Source organism: Gekko japonicus, unplaced genomic scaffold (genome assembly GCF_001447785.1).
Source record: "Gekko japonicus isolate JY-2015 unplaced genomic scaffold, Gekko_japonicus_V1.1 scaffold192, whole genome shotgun sequence".
NCBI lineage: Eukaryota > Metazoa > Chordata > Lepidosauria > Squamata > Gekkonidae > Gekko > Gekko japonicus.
In genome coordinates, this window is record NW_015165835.1 from 750,274 (window position 1) to 758,092 (window position 7,819).

Consider the following 7,819-nt stretch of genomic DNA (forward strand, 5'->3'; position numbering starts at 1 on the left):
AAGGTCTAGTGCTGAAAGGACCTATGAAGAAGAAGAGATTGGATTTATACCCTGCCCTTCACTACCCAAAGGAGTCTCAGAGTAGTTTACAAACTCCTCTCCCTTCCCCTCCCCACAACAGACACCCTGTGAAGTAGGTGGGGCTGAGAGAGCTCTGACAGAAACTGTTCCTTTTCAAGAACAGCTGTGCCACAACTATGGCTTGCCCAAGGTCATCCAGCAGCTGCAAGTGGAGGAGTGGGGAATCAAACCCCGTTCTCCCAGATTAGAGTCTGCACACTTAACCACTACACCAAACTGGCTCTCTGTTGGTCTTGAAGGTGTTCTTGAAGGTGTTGGTCTTGAAGGTGTCACTGGACTCAAACTGGGTTCAGTCCAGGCTATTGTACTTTGGTTACATTATGAGAAGACAAGAGTTACTGGAAAAGACAGTAATGCTTGGAAAAGTTGAAGGTTACATCTGGCTAGGGCGAAAGGCTGGGGAGGCTTTCATCTAGGGTTGCCATCTTCCTGGTGGTGGCTGGAGATCTCCTGGGATTACAATTGAGCTCTAGGTGATAGAGTTCAGTTCACCTGGGGGGGGAATGGCTGCTCTGGAAGAAGGACTCTATGACATTAAAGTCCCTCCCCTCCCCAAATCCCACCCTCCTCAGGCTCTGACCCCTCCTCAAATCTCCAGGTATTTCCCAATCCGGAGCTGGCAACCCCAGTGTCATCTGCTGTTGCTGTCAGGCAGCCGCTACCCATCCCTGGCTGAGCTATTTCAGTGGAAACCAAACAGGAATTTTGATAAGTCTGCCAACAAAATTCAGGAGTGATGGTGGCGTGTACTTGGCGATCCCTCTCTTCCTCCCTTAACGCCAAAATGCCAAACACAAATATTGAAGGGGGCACTTTAATGAAGAGATTAGAATTGTGATCCAATGAAACAGTCCGGGAGGGTGTTTTTATAGGCAAGCAAGAGGGTAGTCTATTGCATTTTTTCTTACAAGGGTCCCCAACCTTTTTGAGCATGGGGACACACTTAGAATTTGACATGGTATGGTGGACATGGCAACAAAATGGCTGCCACAGGAGGCCAGCCACAAAGTGATTGCCGCAGCTTAATGTCAGTAACACAGTGTAGATCCTTGTGCTGTGGTAGCAGCTGCCAAATCAATATTTTTTTAAAAAAATAATCTGCACAGCTGCTCTGACTTGGATAGCCCAGGCAAGACCGATTTCGTCAGATCTTGGAAGCTAAGCAGGGTCGACTCTGGCAAGAACTTGTATGGGAGACCTCCTTGGAATACCAGCAGTCGGAAGGTAGGGACAGGCTTTATTCAGACACCTCTCTGAATATCCTCCAGGCCACCAGTAGGGGTAAGTCACCAGAGGTCGCCATGACTTCCAGATGTGCACACACTCATACGCATGTGCACACATGCACATGGGATTTTTAAAAAAAAATCTGCACAGCCAATAAAATGATAGTCATTCAGAAGCCTTGCTGGCAAAAGCCCTACCCAGTCACATCCACTTCCTAAAAACACTTGATGGGCACCTGAAAAGGCACCACGTGGGGACTCCTGATTTTTATATGTATCCTCTTCTGTCATCTTTTACTGCACTATCACAAACCAAGAAGGGATCACAGGTATCCATCAGGAAAAACAACACACAAACAAACCCTGTGATATGAATGACATTTAGTAAGAATCAGATTGCTTTTTAAACTTTATACAATTACAAAAATTGTCCAACATTCTCAACTGTACAATATTGCAAAAAAGTCTAACATTCTCAATGAGCACCCGGTTATAAGCCCATTTCAACAGCCGTCTTCCTCAGGAGCAGGGGTCGTTTCCCGCAGGAGCGCACAGGAGCGGAGCTCCAGCAGTAAAGAGCCCAGGGGGCAGGCACGTGAAACAAGCCCCACCCCCTGCTCCCAGCAGCCCTCAGTCAGAGCAAGAAGCAGCCAGGTAAGCTGCAGAGCTCCCCCTGGCCCCCCGGTCCAAAACAGTCCAGTGGCAACTTTAAACTCAGCTTTATTCAGGTACAAGCTCTCCCTCCTCTGTGAGGACAGATCTGCACGCCCCCCCCCCAATAGCTAGCAATCCAAAACAGTCCAGTGGAGCCTGACCGGTGGGTGTTGCCTTCTGACACACTTCCAGTGATGTCAGGGGGTGTGGCATATGCAAATAAGTTATGCTAATGAGTTATGCTAATGAGCTCCTGCACCTCTTTTTCTAGGAAATGACCCCTGCTCAGGAGTAATCCTATATTGTAAGGAGGTGTCATCTTCTTAATCCAGTTCAATATATTAATAGGAGTAAACTTCTTTATTTCCTTCAAAATGTCCTGGAAAAAACCATGGTAAATGAAAAGCAACATGAAGCTGAATGGAAGATAATTATTTTAAACTTTTAATTATGTAATCTATAGAATTTACTTCTGGTTCCATTATAAGTGTTTATACTGGGAGCAAGCCAATCCTCTCTAGGTGCTAAAAGCCTCCTCAATTTCGCTGGCTGATGCTCTCCATGAACACTATAGTAGTCGCAAACCAGTCCTATTATTCTCCCCGGCTAGAAGCCTTCAATTTTCAAATGGCTAGCAAATGCTCTCTACAACAAACTGAATCCAGACTCTATAAAGACTGTTCTAGTTGATTCCATGCAGCTGCATGCTGATATATGAATTAATATATTGAACTGAATTAAGAATCTGACACCTCCTTACAATATAAGATTACTCCTGAGGAAGACTGCTGTTGAAATGGGCTTATAACCGGGTACTCATTGAGAATGTTGGACTTTTTTGCAATATTGTAAAGTTGAGAATGTTGGACATTTTTTTGTAATTTTATAAACTTTAAAAAGCACTACAATTCTTACTAAATGTCATTCATATCACAGGGCTTGATTGTGATCTTTTACTGCACTGGCTTCTAGCTTTGTAAGCCACTTTCGGCACTGATCATGACATTTCAAGTTTTCGTCAGTTTTTTTGTTTCAAATTTTCTAATCCTAGTTCTATTGCATTGTTTTGGGGTGGGGTTTTTTTCGTTTTTGTTTGGCTTCCTCCTGATGTCTGAATGAGCTGTTGTTTTATATTTTATATTTTGTAATCCGGTTTGAGGAAACAATAAAATCCTGAGCACTACTATAAACATCCTGGAAGTATTCAAGGTGGGAATTGACAGACATCGTGAAGTCCCAAACTGTAATCATGCCATCTATATAAGCAGATCTATTAACGTACTATTTGGTCCCATTTTCACGGCTTGTTTAGATTCACAAACCTGCCTTGCATGGCGATGAGGATTAGTGCGAGTAATGAGACGGGTGAACAGACAGGATTTTATGTGTCAACTTTTCGATTAGCGCGCTTGCCCAGGGCTAAGGGGAGGCCATGCTACATCTGCTGTGGCCCAAAGCAAGATAAACTTTAGAAAGTACAATGCACGAACAAAAGTCAGGAGCTAGCATGGGTCCTGATCATTTTGTACCTGCATAATACAACGGGAAAAGAGCAGCCCTGGAGCGTTAGAATACCACCAGCCCTTTCTCTCCAATGCGCTCTAATCCTCTGTAGGGTTGTTTTTATAGAAGTGGCTAAAAATGTCCCCGTATGATAATTAGAATTATGCTGATTTCCTCAAAGGGGGGGGGAGTAATCTCATTTGCTTCCAGTGAGCGAGAGATTAACCACATAATATTTCCACTGGCGATAGTCTGCAATGGTCTCTCTTCTGATTACTCAAGGTGTATTTCCTCTGAGGGGGAAATGCTTCTGACTTGGTTGTTGTTGTTCAGTCGCACAGTCGAGTCCGACTCTTCGCGACCCCATGGACAATCTCCCGCCAGAAAACTGTCTTTTGCAGACTTGTGGATGTGAAATGCCACAAGCCTTGCCAGTGATATTGGTATTGTTGTCATCACTGTATAGTGCCATTAGAATGTCCAGGATCTCTTCTTCATTCTTGAGTGCATTTTCCTTATCTGGCCTTTTATTATGGGGATGCTTGCTTTCTCCTCTGTCCCCCTTGACATGTACCTCAATCCATCAATCACTGTTCTCAAGAGTCGCTGAAAAGTCTTGTCTCTTTGCTCAGGCCTACCCATTTCTTTCAAATTCTCTTTACTTATCCTTAGATTGTAAGTGACTCTCTTGATACAATGAGAGGATTTGGTTGAAGCCAGGTCCTATATCAGGGGTGTCAACCATGTGGCCTGCGGGCCTTATCAGGCCCGTGATGGCCTGCAATCCAGCCCAAGAGCTGCTGATGCTGTCCTTTTTCCAGCTTCCTGCTTCCTACATTGCAGTCTCTCCTAGCTCCTGCTTCATAAGAGAGAAAGAAAGCCTTCCCTCCATTGGCTGAGAGCTCCTTCCCCTCTGCGGAGGGAGGAGGAGGAAGAGAGACACAGAGAGGGGGAAATGGCGTGGGACTTTTCAGAAGACCAGCAATGTTTTATTTCTTTCAGGCAGAAACACACTTTGTCTTCTAAGGGAGGGGGGGGGGAGCCGGAGGAAGCATGCCAGAAAAAGAAAGAAAGTCCTGTGGTTAAGACAAAAAAAGAAGTTTTATTCCAGGGATTGGGGGATGGGAGTTGTGTGTTTAAGACAAAAAAACAACAACCCAAAACACACATTTTATTCCAGGGACTGGGGGAGCGGAGTCCTGTGCTTAAGACCAAAACAAACAAAGAAACAAACAAGCAAAAACCCATTTTATTCCAGGGATTGGGGGGGAGTCATGTGATTAAGACCAAAAAATGTTTTATTCCAGGGATTTTGGGGGGGGGGGCTGTGTTTAAAACCACAAAAAATAATAATCCTGTTTTATTCCAGGGATGGGAGGGAGTACTGTGCTTAAGACAGAACACACACACACACACACACATTTTATTCCAGGTATGGGAGAGTCCTGTGCTTAAGACCAAAAAATGTTTTATCTGAGGTATGAGAAGAGAGAGAGTCCATCCCATGGCACTTGATAGATCCTCGATTACATTTCTACCAGATGGTGGTGGTGGTGGTGGTGGTGGTGGGGAAACCGAACAGTACAGCTTGCATTCCTTATTAGTGAAAGGGAGCAAGAGTACAGCAGCCCCTTAATGACTAACAAAATTTGTGGCAGGGCATGAGCTTTCATGAATCACAGCTCACTTCTTCAGATACAGCTGGAATGTGAGCCCATCTGTTCTTATATCTTGGATAGTGAAGTGATTTCATATGCCAAAAGAAATCAGCAGGCATTGGTAATCAGAGAAGAAACCTAGGTCTCAATTCAGTCCAGGAGTTTGCATTGTCTTGAGCTTCATGATCAGTTGCAATTCAGCAGTCTCTCTTTCTAATCTCCCTTTGAAATTCCTTTGTAAGAGAACTGCTACTCCTAGGTCAGCAACTGAATGCCCTGGAAGGTTAAAATGTTCCCCCACTGGTTTTTGAATGTTGTGGTTTCTAATAGTGGTAGAGAGAATAAGAGTCCAGTAGCGCCTTTAAAAACTAGAGATGTGCTTTTGTGAGTCACTGCTCACTTCCTCAGACTTATTTCCATTTATTTTAATTATGCATGTGGTTAACGTTTAAGATCGACCTGGCCCACGTTCCTCACATGAGGTGACCCTAGGTCGTGCGGCAGAAAGGTTGCTCTAAGAAGTGAGGCACTTTGCTTGTATTACACCACTACTGAGAACTCTGCAGTACGTGTGTGTGTGTGTGTGTGTGTGTGTGTGTGTGTGTGTGTGTGTGTGTGTGAAGTGCCATCAAGTCACAACTGACTTATGGCAACCCCAGCAAGGGGATTTCAAGACACGTGAGAAGCAGAGGTAGTTTGTCATTGACTTCTTCTGCAGAGCCTTCCTTGGTGGTCTCCTTTCCAAGTACTGATCCTGTTGAGCTTGCAAGATCTGAAAATATCAAGATGGGTAGCCTGTCTGTAGCAGCAGAAAAGAGCAAGAGTCCAGGAGCACCTTCAAAACTAAGAAAATTTGTGGCAGGGTATGGGCTTTCGTGAGTCACTGCTCACTTCTTCGGAGACCTTTCCTTCTGTACTAGCTACCTGGTTCCAATTCACAGTGCTAGATTTTACTTTTAAATCCATCCTCAGCCTGGGATGGGACCCAGGTCCATGGCTCAGGTACTATTCCTGTATGAACCAGCATGGTGACTCTGCTCTGTGGAACTGCTCTCTTCTTTCTCTCCTTTCCTGTACACAGGTGTGAGGTGGACAGCTGTGGCTCCTGAAGAGACGACTGATGGCTTGTGGGAATCAGGCTAACTATATTGTTTTGTTTGCAGTAATTTTTAAATGGTAAACTGTCTTCTGAGAAAGACATTGCAGATCAGAATAGAATGATAGCAGTCCCCAAGACTCCATGTTTTGGCCTTCTCCTAGGGATGAAAATGATCAGTGTTAGAAGGAAGATGGATGAGGAAAAACATTGTGTTGGAGCCAGCCAGCAAATTCTCCTCTGTCCCACGTGGTTTGGTTCATGTAGGTCCCATGATCCCCTGTGTAGCTTTATTTATTATACCCCATTTTATCTTTACAACAACCCTGCGAGGTAGGTAGTTATAGTTTATTCGGTATATAACCAGCACAAGTCAATTACAATCAATACAAAGAAGGGTACCAATAAAATATATAAATTTAAAACTGCATTTAAACTGCCTATGTTAATTACAAAATTGCTAAAACTCTAACTTTCTACAATACTCTGACACTGTTGAATAAAAGTTATTCTAGTACTGAATGGGTGTTATATGGATTATACAATTCTACTCCCCATCTCCTAGACCTTCTGGATTTTTTCTAAAATTGTTCTACCCGTGCAGCACATATTTTTGAGCTATTGCTAAAAATTTAGCACAGTCGGTTATGAGCTGTGGAGCAGGATCAAATAATAGTTTCCTACTTATCTCCTTGTCCACGTATCCATGTGAGGTAGGTAAGGCTGAGAGTGTGACAGGCCCAAAGTCACCAGTAAGCTACTGTGGGAGAATGGGGATTTGAACCTTGGTCTCCTGGATCCTACCTCCTAGACCTCCTCCAGTTTGGTGTAGTGGTTAAGTGTGCAGATTCTAATCTGGGAGAACTGGGTTTGATTCCCCACTCCTCCACTTGCACCTGCTGGATGACCTTGGGCAAGCCACAGTTCTGTCAGAGCTGCTGTCTCAAGGACAGTACTGGAAAGAGCTCTATCAGCCCTGCCTACCTCACAGGGTGTCTGTTGTGGGGAGGGGAAGGGAAAGGAGTTTGTAAACTGTTCTGAGACACCAAGTGAAGGGCGGGGTATAAATCCAATCTCCTCCTCCTCCATCTTCTTCTCACTGACAGAAAAGCAGCTTGAATCCAACCCCGACAGAATTTTCTACAAAAAGTCAGAGAGTGGAACAGACTCCATTTTTGTCTGGTAATACAAAGAAGGCTGGAGACCTTATAGTGACATGTCCTGAGTAATTAAAGGATGTGACCTGGCCACGAAGCTGTTGTACTCTTATCAGATGTTGCTCCCACCATGGATTAAGTCAGCCAGAATTTCACAAAGGTTCGAACCTAGGACAGCCAAAGAGCTGTTGCAATGTCACATCCTTATCCTTCCTTACTTCTGGTTGGATAAGCACACGTTTCAACAGAGTTAACCTTTGATCTACAATCTTGGCCTTGCTATCCATGGTGGAGAATCGAAGCCATTTGAAGTAGTCAAGATTCAGACCTGAATATGAAAGATATACCTTTTTGCACTTCAAATGATGCATTTTTGTAGTCAGTTGAGTGTATGTGTATGTGTGTGTGTGTGTGTGTGTGTGTGTGTGTGTGTGTATATATATA